The sequence below is a fragment of the Chiloscyllium punctatum genome, chromosome 3 (assembly GCF_047496795.1).
Source record: "Chiloscyllium punctatum isolate Juve2018m chromosome 3, sChiPun1.3, whole genome shotgun sequence".
Taxonomy (NCBI): domain Eukaryota; kingdom Metazoa; phylum Chordata; class Chondrichthyes; order Orectolobiformes; family Hemiscylliidae; genus Chiloscyllium; species Chiloscyllium punctatum.
The window spans coordinates 11,286,583-11,299,335 of NC_092741.1; the positions used below are offsets into that span (position 1 = coordinate 11,286,583).

At 45.1% G+C, this 12,753-nt stretch overlaps 1 protein-coding gene across 1 annotated transcript in view; it reads right to left on the bottom strand.

Moving 5' to 3' along the window:
- lbr (lamin B receptor) overlaps positions 1-11,980 on the bottom strand; it is a 95,592-nt gene extending 83,612 nt beyond the window's left edge. The window contains exon 1 of the mRNA XM_072550502.1: positions 11,839-11,980. The gene's annotated coding sequence lies outside the window, so the exon portion shown is untranslated. The remainder of the gene's footprint in view (positions 1-11,838) is intronic.
- Positions 11,981-12,753: the final 773 nt, after the last annotated feature.

Consider the following 12,753-nt stretch of genomic DNA (forward strand, 5'->3'; position numbering starts at 1 on the left):
ATGCTGAGACAATGGGTCGGCCAGGGTGGTCAGGCTTGTGGATCTTGGGAAGGAGGTAGAACCGGGCAGTGCGGGGTTCCCGGACTATGAGGTTGGAAGCTGTGGGTGGGAGATCTCCTGAGGTGATGAGATTCTGTATGGTCTGGGAGATGATGGTTTGGTGATTGGGGGGTGGGGTCATGGTCGAGGGGGCGGTAAGAAGAGGTGTCCTCGAGTTGGCATTTGGCTTCAGCGGTGTAGAGGTCAGTGCGCCAGACTACCACTGTGCCCCCTTTATCTGCTGGCTTGATGGGGAGGTTGTGAGGGTGAGAGGTTGGAGTGGGGGAGGGAGGTAGACAGGTTGAGGCAGTTCATGTCCCAGTGGCAGTTAGAAATGAAGAGGTCAAGGGCGGGTAATAGTCCAGCGCGGGGTATCCATGTGGATGCAGTGTGTTGGAGGTGGGCGAAGGGGTCCTCGGAAGGTGGGCGGGAGTCCCGATTGTGAAAGTAAGCTCGGAGGCGGAAGCGGCAGAAGTAGTGTTCGACATCACGGCGTGTATTACATTCATTGATGCGTGGACGGAGGGGGGGTGGGGGGGGGATGAAGGGGAGTCCTTTGCTGAGGACCGATCGTTCGTCCTCAGTGAGGGGGAAGGTGAAAATTCGGCAGGGCTGGGAGCTGGTGTGGGTGTGGAGCTGGGAGTGGGGGCGGAGTCAGTAACTGGAGTGGATGTGATGGTGGGGGGAATGGGGGTGGAGTCATTGGCAGGGGTGGTGTTCCCCTCAGGGTTCTGGGGGCCAGGAATGGTGACAGTGGGATCTGGGGGGGGTCGTGTCAGCAGAATGCAGGTGAGTGGCGTTGGTGGGGGCGGAAGTGGTGGCAGACACTGCAGTAGGGGTAGCGGAAGTCACTGAGCGTGTGACATCAGCGATGAGGGGAGGGGCGGAAGTGATGTCACGTGTGATGTATGAGGAATTGAGAGGGGCGGAAGTGGTTGTGGGAGTGGGCCATGATGGGGGCAGAAGTGACATCAATCAGCGTAGGGGTGGCAGCTGCATCAGTCGCATGGCTATGGTGTCTGAGTAGTTTCCGAGGCCAGGGGAATCTTCTGGAATGTTTGAGGAGCACTGGTTATGGAGGTGGGTAGATAAACGTTTGTTGCACTTACAGTTTTTGATGTTTCAGATGGAGTTGAAATACTGTTTGTTGAGAGTATGAATTCTCCTGAGGATGTAGTACAGAGTGGGTCCTTTGCAATTCTGAGAGAGTGTGGCCCTCAGCTAAGGCAGGGCTGACTGGAGAGAGGTTAGGTGCCGGCGCATTGCTGCAAGCGTGGGGCGGAGGATCTTGAAGGAGAACTGTTGCTGGTGTTTTTGAATCTGTAGTCTGTACTGTTTGTCCTGTTCGGGTCCAAACTCTGCTGGTTTAAAGGTGGTCCGGAGTCCACGTGGGATGAGTTAGTTACGGAGGCAGGCACTGAGGAAGCAAATGTGGCTGTGGTAGCGAGTTTGTTTCACGACATGGTTGAAGAGCTTCAGGGCAGAGGAAATGACCTGGGAGTTGCAATGGGAGAGGGACTCCCTGAGATTCTTGTACAGAGAGGAGGAAAACTTCTTCAAGGCAGGCATCCTTGCAAGAGGATTCGCAGTAGGGTTAAAATCAACGAGGTAAAAACAATGACTGCAGAGACTGGAAACCAGATTCTGGATTAGTGGTGCTGGAAGAGCACAGCAGTTCAGGCAGCATCAGAGGAGCAGCAAAATCAACGTTTCGGGCAAAAGCCCTTCATCAGGAATAAAGGCAGAGAGCCTGAAGCTTGGAGAGATAAGCAAGGAGGGTGGAGTGGATAGGTGGAAAAGAAGATAGGAGAGAGGACAAGTCATGGGGACAGTTAGGAAAAATCTCTCATTTAAATTGTTGGAATGTGTTAAAGGCACATATGGGAGGTTTGTAATTCTTAAAGCCTTGATAAATGGGGAAGAATATGGCATTTTAGATGTTTATTGTCCCCCAGCTCATCCTCTTAAATTCTTGGGAGATGCTTTTTCTAAACTGATTTAAGTCTCAAGTCTCGGCACATCATTATAGGGGGAGATTTTAACTGCCTCATGGACCCCACAGCAGACAGGTTGCCTAAAGGTCCCTCGATACCCTCTTCACAAACTAAACAGTTACTGGGTGTGTGTGGGGAATTAGGGTTGGTGAACGTCTGGCGGTGTCTCCACCCTACAGGTAGTAATTTCACATTTTTCTTCAATCCACATAGATGTCACATGAGGATTGATTTTTTTCTGACACCTGCGGTAACCCTGGATCTGGTGGCATCCTGTACGATTGGTAATATTGCCATCTCTGATCATGCTCCAGTGTACCTCATGGTTAAGATTAAGGATGTTACAGTGGAGGAGAAAGTGAGGACTGCAGATGCTGGAGATCAGAGTTGAAAATGTGTTGCTGGAAAAGCACAGCAGGTCAGGCAGCATCCAAGGAACAGGAGAATCGACGTTTCGGGCATCAGCCCTTCTTCAGGAATTGTTACAGTGGATTCAAGGTACGGGCAAATGGACCCCTTTATTCTCATGGACAGCACGTTTGGGGAGTATTTCTCTGGGGAATTTCGGGCATTCCCAGACATCAACATAGGCTCGGTTGATAGCTCATCTGTTCTCTGGGAAACTGCCAAAGCTTGTGCCAGGGGATTAGTTATTTCATATTCCACCAGTAGGAAGCGGCAGAAGGGTGAGCAGCAACGTCTCCTTGAAGCACGGTTGAAGGCAGCCGAGAAGGCCTATTTTGACAGACCCTCGTTGGTCAAACTACAGAGGATTACGGCACTGCGGTCTACACTAAATTCAGTGCTCACACAGACGGCAAAGAAGGAGCTGGCTTTTGCAAAGCAAAGGTTATACGAGCATGGTGACAAGTCAGGCAAATACTTAGCATACCTTGCCAGAAAGAAAAGTGCCCCACAAACCATTACAGCGATTAAGGAAGGATCTGGGAGCCTAACATGTGATTCTAAAAAGATTAATGTGGCGTTCCAGAGATTCTAGTCTAAGTTATTTCAGTCTGAGAATTGTGAGGAGGGGCAGGCCAAAATGGAATACTTTTTTAGAGATCTGAAGCTCCTCGGTGTGACTCCCGAACAACAGTCCTTTCTCAATGCTCCATTATCAGAGCATGAAGTGCAGGAAGCTGTGAGGCAGCTCAGAGTGGAAATGTGTCTATCCTGATGGACTTCCCAGTGAATTCTATAAGGAATTTATAAGTATACCGTCAGGCCCGATGCTGAATATGCTTAATGATTCATACAGTCATGATTGTCTCCCACCATCTCAGAGAGGCCAATATTTCACTTATCCTTAAAAAAAAAAGAGGAAGGATCCGGAAGAATGTGCTTCATACAGGCCCATCTCGCTCTTAAGTGTGGAATTTAAGATCCTCTCCAAGGCTCTTGCGTTAAGGCTGGAGACTGTATGACCCTCTATTATTAAAGAGGATCAGATGGGCTTCATAAAAGGGTCGCAGATCCTCCAATAACGTTAGGAGGCTGCTTAACGTAATTCAAGCATGCCAACAGTAGTCAATACAGGGATTGGTGATTTCTTTAGATGCAGAGAAGGCAGTTGACCGAGTTGAGTGGCCATACCTTTTCTATACACTAGACCGGTTAGATCTGGGCAAAGTTTTTATAAGATGGGTAAAGGTTCTCTACAGTGTACTTCTCGCGGCGGTCATTACCAAAGGGGTACGATCAAGCAATTTTAATATTTCTAGGGGCAGGCGGGAGGGCTGTCCCCTTTCACCATTACTTTTTACATTGGTGATTGAATTGTTGGCAGAGGCCATTCGTGGGGATTTCAATATATCAGATCTAGAAGTGGGGTCAAAATTACATAAGATCTCACTGTATGCAGATGATGTTCTAATTTTCTTGACAAATTTTCTTGTCTCGAGTGTGACCATTGATTCTCATTGAGGTGGTCACAGGGGGGGGGGGGGGGCGGCGGGCGGGTTTGTGTATTTGGGCATATTCATTACTCTAGTTCTGCAGTGGCTGTTCAAAGCCAATTTTACTCAATTATTTGAAAAAATTAAACAAGATCTCCAAAGATGGGAGGCACCTCCAGTCTCACGGTTAGGTCGGATAGCGCTTATTAAGATTAATATTCTCCCTCGTTTGCTATACCCTATACGGATGCTCCCCCTGATTTTCAACAAACAAACACTCAGGAGACTGAACGGTTGGTTCAGCTCCTTATCTGGCACCGTAAACGGCCCCTCATTAAATTAGCCAAACTGCAGTTGCCTCACAGATTGGGGTGAGTAGACATTCCAGACCTTAAAAATTACCAATTAAGCTCATTTTTGACCTACGTGAGTGATTGGGTTTGTGGGGACCCTCTTTCAATACGGCTAGATATCGAAGCCTCCCAGGCAGGGTGCCCCCTTACCAGTTTGCTGTTTTTGGACAAGGTGAAGACAGTTAGGGAATATTGCCATAACCCAATAGTCATCAATACTGTTAAAGCATGGAGGGCAATTCAGCAGAGGGAAGGTAATATTGGCAAAACATCTTTATTTACACCTTTAGTGCGTATGCCGGGTTTTCAACCGGGTATGATAGATTCAGGATTTAAATGTTGGGCAGCGAGGGGTATATCTTGCATGGGTGATTTATTTGTGGGACATGTAATGATGTCCTTCGATCAGTTAGTACGGAAGTACGAGTTACCTAATAGAGACCTCTTTTGTTTTTTTCGAGTTAGGGATTTTATTCAAAAAAAGTCCACACTTTTGACTGATCCCTACAAATCGGACATATAAAGAGGGGTACTAAGGACTAAGAGTACACTCTCTGTCAGTACTTTATATCACTAATTGGGGGGTGCCACCTAAGATGAGTCTGATCGACTCTGCAAGATATGGGAAAGAGAGCTGGGTGTTGAGGTTTCTTCAGAGGCATGGGAGGATATTTGGGAGAATGCAAGGAAGATATCAATTTGCAATAGGACCCATGCTTTACAGTTGAAGATTCTCCATAGGGTCCACTTAGGTCTGTCGGGTTGGCAGAAGATTGTTATGGAGCATATTCCCCTGGATTTTCTCACAAATATGGTACACCACAAAACTGAGAATTTTTACAAGACATGGCAACCCTTTTTGAAATACCTGGACACAGATTTATCTGCCACGCTAACAAGGGCTTTTATATAGCCATAACAATTGTGTTGCATGAGTCCAATATCCAGGGAGGAGAAACTGTGAATGTATGAGTGTTTTATTTGGCTGGGCTGAGTTATTACTATTTATTTGTTTGGTGTTAGGTATTTATTTAGTTAGTTAAATAGCTAGTTTAGTTTTTTTTTAATTTTATACTTCTCTATATATGTTTATACATTTGTATAGGAGGGTGGGTTGGGGAATTTTTTTTATTATTTGGGTTTAGTTTTGTACTATTTTTGTACGGTTTTGAATTGCATTGTTTTGTATGTGCTGTAATATTTATAATTTTATGAAGAAAAAAAGAGATTTTTATGAAAAAAAATTAATTCAAGGGATGAGTGTACCACTGACTAGGCCAGTATTTATTGCCTTTCCCTACTTGCCCAGAGGTCAGTTAAGAGTCAACCATATTGTTGGGGGTCTGGAGTCACAGGTAAGCCAGACAAGGTCAGGAAGGCAGTTTCCTTCCTTAAAAGGACACTAGTGAACCAGATGGATTTTTCTGACAATCAACAATGGATGTTGTGGTTCTGTTCGCCGAGCTGAGAATTTGTCTTGCAAACGTTTCGTCCCCTGTCTAGGTGACATCCTCAGTGCTTGGGAGCCTCCTGTGAAGCGCTTCTGTGCTGTTTCCTCTGGCATTTATAGTGGCCTGTCTCTGCCGCTTCCGGTTGTCAGTTCCAGCTGTCCGCTGTAGTGGCTGGTATGTTGGGTCCAGGTCGATGTGCTTGTTGATAGAGGCATGGCACTCATCCACAGACTCTAGGAATTCCCTGGCTGTTCTCTGTTTGGCTTGCCCTATAATGGTAGCGTTGTCCCAGTCGAATTCATGTTGCTTGTCATCTGTGTATGTGGCTACTAAAGATAGCTGGTCGTGGCATTTCGTGGCTAGTTGGTGTTCATGGATACGGATTGTTAGCTGTCTTCCTGTTTGTCTTATGTAGTGTTTTGTGCAGTCCTTGCATGGGATTTTGTATACTACATTGGTTTTGCTCGTGTTGGGTATCGGGTCCTTCGTTCTGGTGAGTTGTTGTCTGAGAGTGGCTGTTGGTTTGTGTGCTCGAGTCCTCGTGGTCGCTGTAGTCTGGCTGTCAGTTCGGAAATGCTCCTGATGTATGGTAGTTTGGCTAGTCCTTTGGGTTGCGGCATGTCCTCGTTCCGTTGTCTTTCCCTTATGCATCTGTTGATGAAATTGTGAGGGTATCCGTTTTTGGCGAATACCTTGTATAGGTGTTCCTCTTCCTCTTTTTGCAGTTCTGGTGTGCTGCAGTGTGTTGTAGCGCTTTTGAATAGTGTCTTGATGCAACTTCGTTTGTGTGTGTTGGGGTGGTTGCTTTCATAGTTTAGGACTTGGTCTGTGTGTGTGGCTTTCCTGAAAACCTTTGTGGTGAATTCTCCATTCAGTGTTCTCTGTACCATCACGTCTAGGAATGGGAGTTGGTTGTCCTTTTCTTCCTCTCTAGTGAATCGGATTCCTGTGAGTGTGGCGTTGATGATCTGGTGTGTGTTCTCTATTTCTGTGTTTTTAATTATTACAAAAGGTGTCATCCACGTATCTGACCCAGAGTTTGGGTTGAATTTGCGGTAAGACTGTTTGTTCTAACAATGGATTCATGGTCATCAGATTCATAGGTCTGGATTTTTAGTGCATTCATATCCCACAATCTGCCATGGCAGGACTCAAACACAGGACCCCAGATGATTACATGGATCTCTGGATTAACAGTCCAAATGATAATACCACTAGGTTATCACCTCCCCAAAAGCAATTTGTAAGGAAAAGGAGGAAGCCATGGGTTACCCATGCATTCCAGGATGATCCTGGAATAGTGATTAGTTCCCCAGATGACACTGGTGCAGTGGGATATTGCAATGATCAGTTAAACTCATCATCTGCTAAATCTGATGGCAATTCAAATACCGAACATCCCAGATGGCCTCCTTCTTCAAAGACCGCAATTTCCCCTCAGACGTGGTTGACTATGCTCTTCACCGCATCTCCTCCACTTCCCACTCCTCTGCCCCTGAACCCCACCCCTCCAATCGCCACCAGGACAGAACCCCACTGGTCCTCACCTACCACCCCACCAACCTCCAGATACATCGTATCATCCTTCGTCATTTCAGCCACCTCCAAACAGACCCCACCCCTCCCCTATCAGCATTCCGGAGAGACCACTCCCTCCGCGACTCCCTTGTCAGGTCCATACTCCCCACCGATCCAACCTCCACTCCCAGCACCTTCTCCTGCAACCGCAAGAAATGCAAAGCTTGCGCCCACACCTCCCCCCTCACTTCCCTCTAAGATCCCAAGGTATACTTCCACATCCGTCACAAATTCACCTGCACCTCCACACACACCATTTACTGCATCCGCTGTACCCGATGTAACCTCCTATACATTGGGGAGACAGGCTGCCTACTTGCGGAACGTTTCAGAGAACACCTCTGAGACACCCGCACCAACCAACCCAACTGCCCCATGGCTGAACACCTTAACTCTCCCTCCCACTCCGCCAAGGACATACAGGTCCTTGGCCTCCTCCATCGCCAGACCATGGCAACACGTCACTTGGAGGAAGAGCACCTCATCTTCCGCCTAGGAACCCTCCAACAACAAGGGATGAATGCAGATTTCTCCAGCTTCCTCATTTCCCCTCCCCCCACCTTATCTCAGTCCCAACCCTCGGACTCAGCACCGCCTTCTTGACCTGCAATCTTCTTCCCGACCTCTCCGCCCCTACCCCCTCTCCGGCCTATCACCCTCGCCTTAACCTCCTTCCACCTATCGCATTCCCAACGCCCCTCCCCCAAATCTCTCCTCCCTACCTTTTATCTCAGCCTGCTTGGCACACCTTCCTCATTTCTGAAGAAGGGCTTATGCCCGAAACGTCAATTCTCCTGTTGCTTGGATGCTGCCTGACCTGCTGCACTTTTCCAGCAACAAATTTTTAAGCTCTGATCTCCAGCATCTGCAGTCCACACTTTCTCTAGGTCTACGTGGGATGCTTCTCAAAGGGTTGGCATAGACTGAATGGCGCGCATCCACACTATAGGGATTCTAAGTGATAGAATTATCCAATAGTTAAGCCTGCTAAGTGGCAAGATAGTAGAAAGACTTTTGAAGGCTTGGAACAGGAATGGAAATAGAAATATGGGAGGGCAAAGGGGGAAACAAAAAGACAAATGTTCTTTGACATCACTCCTTTCAAGTGCTTTGGGTGTTGTCACGACATTATGTTTTATAAATGGTGACAGTTACAATAGAGTTTCTATAGTAACTGCCTTCAAAATGGACACAAAACATGTCAAGCTGAAACTTTTACTGGGGTTTAAGCCACAGCATTACCCTGTCAAGGGCTGATGATAATAGTGCTTGGATGCCACTGTAAAGAACAGAATAAATATCCAATTCCAAATAAAGATTAATCCAGTCACATTTCTTCCCTCACTTAACTAACACAGCAGGACAGAACAATGAAATAATCCTGGACTGTTAGGAAAGACTGAGAAACAAGGACAAATTATACACCAAAGATTAAACTTGAACACAACTTCTGAGGTTAGCAAATGTCAGCACTACAACCTGCACACAGAGGTAGTACAAACGACAAAGTTGCACAAGAAAACAAATCTGACTATCCAAATTACTACCCACAAATTTCCCCACAAAACTGAAACATAATAGTGCAAACACTTGCCACAAACTAGAATAGAAAAGCGGTGTACAAGTCTTAGAATGAAAGTACCAACTATATTGCAGCTGATTTTGAAACCATTATCTCCCCAGCACACCTTCCTCATCAAAACAAAAAAAATTTATTTTAAACCAAGATTGTAAATTAACCCCTTACAAGTAAAATGTCACTATATTAGTAACCCAGTTGCCAATGCTGACATGAATTTAAATTTAATTCATAAAATTGGTATTACAATGCTAGGTTCAACAATGTGAGTAATCATAAAACAACTTCTGGTCTGTGTGTGGACCCACAGGAGATGGAAAAGATATTAAACAAATAATTCACGTCAGCTTTTACTTTGGGGAAATTCATGGAGGCCAGATAACTGAGGAAAATAAATATTGACGTCTTGCATACTGTCCATGTTACAGGTGGTGTTGGAAATTTTAAAAAAAAAGTGGATAAATCTCCCAGACCAGATCAACTGTCTCCCAAGATGTTGTCGGAAGCCAGGGAAGAAACTGCAGAACCCCTAGCAGAATTATTTGCATCACCTGTAGCTGAGGTACCAAGGACCAGAAGGTCGCTAATATTGTGCCTTAAAGCACGCGCGAATCCAGATCCTCTATTTAAACCTGTCACCTATTTTCCAAGCATCTGTATCAGGCACCCACCACCCTCTGTATAAAGAATTTTCCTCGCATATCTCCCTTAAACTTTTCCCCTCTCACCTTGAACTCAAACTTGTCACTCCTAGTAATTGAGTCCCCCACTCTGGGAAAAGGCTTCTTGCTATCCACCCTGTCTATACCTCTCATGATTTTGTAGGTCTCAAATCAAGTTTCCCCCCCCCCTCCCCAACCTCTGTCTTTCTAATGAAAATAATCCTAATCTACTCAACCTCCCTTCGTAGCTAGCGCCCTCCATAGCAGGCAACTTCCTTGTGAACCTCCTCTGCACCCTTTTCAATGCATCCTTTTGGTAACGTGGCAACCAGAACTGTATACAGTATTCCAAGTGTGGCCAAACAAAAGTCCTAAACAACTGTAACATGATCTGCCAACTCTAGTACTCAATACCCAGTCTGAGGAAGGAAAGCATGCCATATGCCTTCTTGTCCACCCTATCGACCTGCATTGTCACCTTCAGGGAGCAATGAACCTGAACACCAAGGTCTCTCTTACACCAATTTTCCCTAGGGGTTTTCCATTTATTGTATAGTTCACTCTTGAATTGGGTCTTCCAAAATGTATCAACTCGCAATTGCCCAGATTGAACTCCATCTGCCATTTCTCCACCCAACTCTCCAATCTATCTAGATTCTGCTGCATTCTCTTGACAGTCCCCTTCACTATCTGCCAACCCTTCAATCTTAGTGTCATCTGCAAACTTGCTAATCAGACCACCTATACCTATCTCGAGATCATTTATGTATTTCACAAAACAACAATGGTCCTAACACAGATCGCAGTTGGAACACCACTGGTCAAAGTTGTCCATTTTGAGAAACTCCCTTCTACAACTACTCTGTCTCCTATTGCCCAGCCAGTTCCCTGTCCATCTAGCTAGAACACCCTGGACCCCATGCAACCTCACTTTCCTCAGCAGCCTACCATGGGAAATCTTATCAAATACTTTACTGAAGTCCACGTATATGACATCTACAGCCCTTCCCTCATCAATCAACTTTGTCACTTCCTCAAAGAATTCTATTAAGTTGGTGAGACATGACCTTCCCTGCACAAAACCGTGTCGCCTATCACTGGTTGGCCCATTTTGCTTCCAAATGGAAATAGATCCTATTCCTCAGTGTCTTCTCCAGCAGTTTCCCTACTACTGCCGTCAGTGCTGAAACCATCAAAAATCACCAACACTCAAAATCTGTAAAGCTAGTGCAAATGAGGGTGTCAGGGGAGATCAAAACATCTCAAATATATTTGCATGCAAAACCAGAATATTTCAGCATTTTATTAACACACTAGTTTTTTGTTTCCACCCACCATTTCATAAGAAACTTGACAGGAGGAAACACGTTCCCCACCCTACAAGGAATGAAATTTCCTAGCCTTAGCCAGTCAGGACTGTATTTATGGACCATTAGCAATTTATTGCGATGGTAATTACCGTCTGAATTAGCCTACCAAACCATTCAGTTCAAGGGCAATTAAGAATGAGCATAAGTTCTGGGTTTGCCAGCAGCACCCAAATTCCAAAGAATAAAAGCGTACAGGCACAACGAAGCATTGAATTGTTTCTTAATTATAATATTTTGAGAAATGTCTAGTTTAAAACAAGAAATCAACTTTCCCTGATTGTGGGGAGCTGATAAGATAGAGGCGATATTTTTTAAAAAGACTGACAGTTCAATGAGGCACAGGAAGTACCTCTCCAAAAACTTGTTATCTAATAGCCAAAGAAAATAAGCACAAGATGAATTGTACTTAAGCAAAAAATTAAACAAGATCTGTTCGGGGAGGAGAGGGGAAAGTTATTTTGAGACCATTTGCTTTCAACATTTATTTTTTAATAATCCGTAAAAAGTTCGAAAGTTTTAACTAGAACTCCACGAGAACACCATATAAATGACGCGAGTATCTATTGCTGTCTCTCAAGCTGGAGGGAAAATATCATTTTTTAAAAAAGTTTCTGTAGTCTCGCAGCTTTCATAAGAAAACAATTAACTAAAACCATCAAAATCTGTCAAATTACCACAAATGAGGGGGTGGGAGAGATTAAAACGTCTCAAATATGTTTGCGCGCAAAACCAGAACATTTCGGTATTTTATTTGCGCTTTAGTTTATTTGTTTCCACCCACCATTTCAGAAGAAATTTGACAGGAGGAAACACGTTCCCCGCCCTCTCAAAACGTCAAATAAAACAAGTTTACGAAAATAAACAGTAACTCTTAATTCCATACCCCTACCCAGCATAACGGAGTAAAAAAGTACCTTCGTTGAAACGTTTAAGTCTTCAAAATAAACTCTTCTCGTACACTCTAAAAAGGCGGTTTCTTTTTGAAATACGAAAGTTCTTGTTTTCCGCCGCCACAGCTCGCAAGAACCGCTAAAGCGCCAAGACCGCTCATTGGTCCAGAGCGAAGGGTTTGAAAGGCCGCGCCGCTCGCCGATTGGCCGAACCCGGCTGCACGAGCGACGCATTCCATAACGGTCGTCACGAAATGGCGGAGCTAAGAAAAAGAAGCGACTGTGGAAGATGATGGAGATTTAGGACCGGACTGACATCTGTCAATCGAAAATTGTGCTGCCACCCCCACCTCACACGTTGGGACAGAGAAAAAAAAAACAGCTCAGATAAAACTCCCCTGTGTGGAAAGAAAGTTGTAAAAACAATGACTGCAGATGCTGGAAACCAGATTCTGGATTAGTGGTGCTGGAAGAGCACAGCAGTTCAGGCAGCATCCAAGGAGCTTCGAAATCGACGTTTCGGGCAAAAGCCCTTCATCAGGACTAAGAAAGTTGTGATAACCATTAAACGCATATCATTCCCATGTTCTGCAATCCCGACGGAAGCAAAGCCACTGCTAGATGCTGGAAATCCGAAATAAAAACGGAAAATGCTGGGTTGTCGGTAGCAGGTCACATGTAGAGACACTAAACAAAAGTGGAGTTGACATTCAGGTCAATGGCCACATTCGTCAGCAGTGGAAAAAAATTTCAAAATAAACATTGCAAGCTTTTAAGGAAGTGAAAGTTAGGGTTGGTTGAAATTAAGCGATAAGAGTTCTACCATCTCTCGTGTCAGGACTTTACATTATATAACAATTTCTAACATGACGTCAACACGAATTGCATCTTTCTCTGCCATCTTTCCAAAGCTCATCCTGATGGTTTATATTTCCCCTT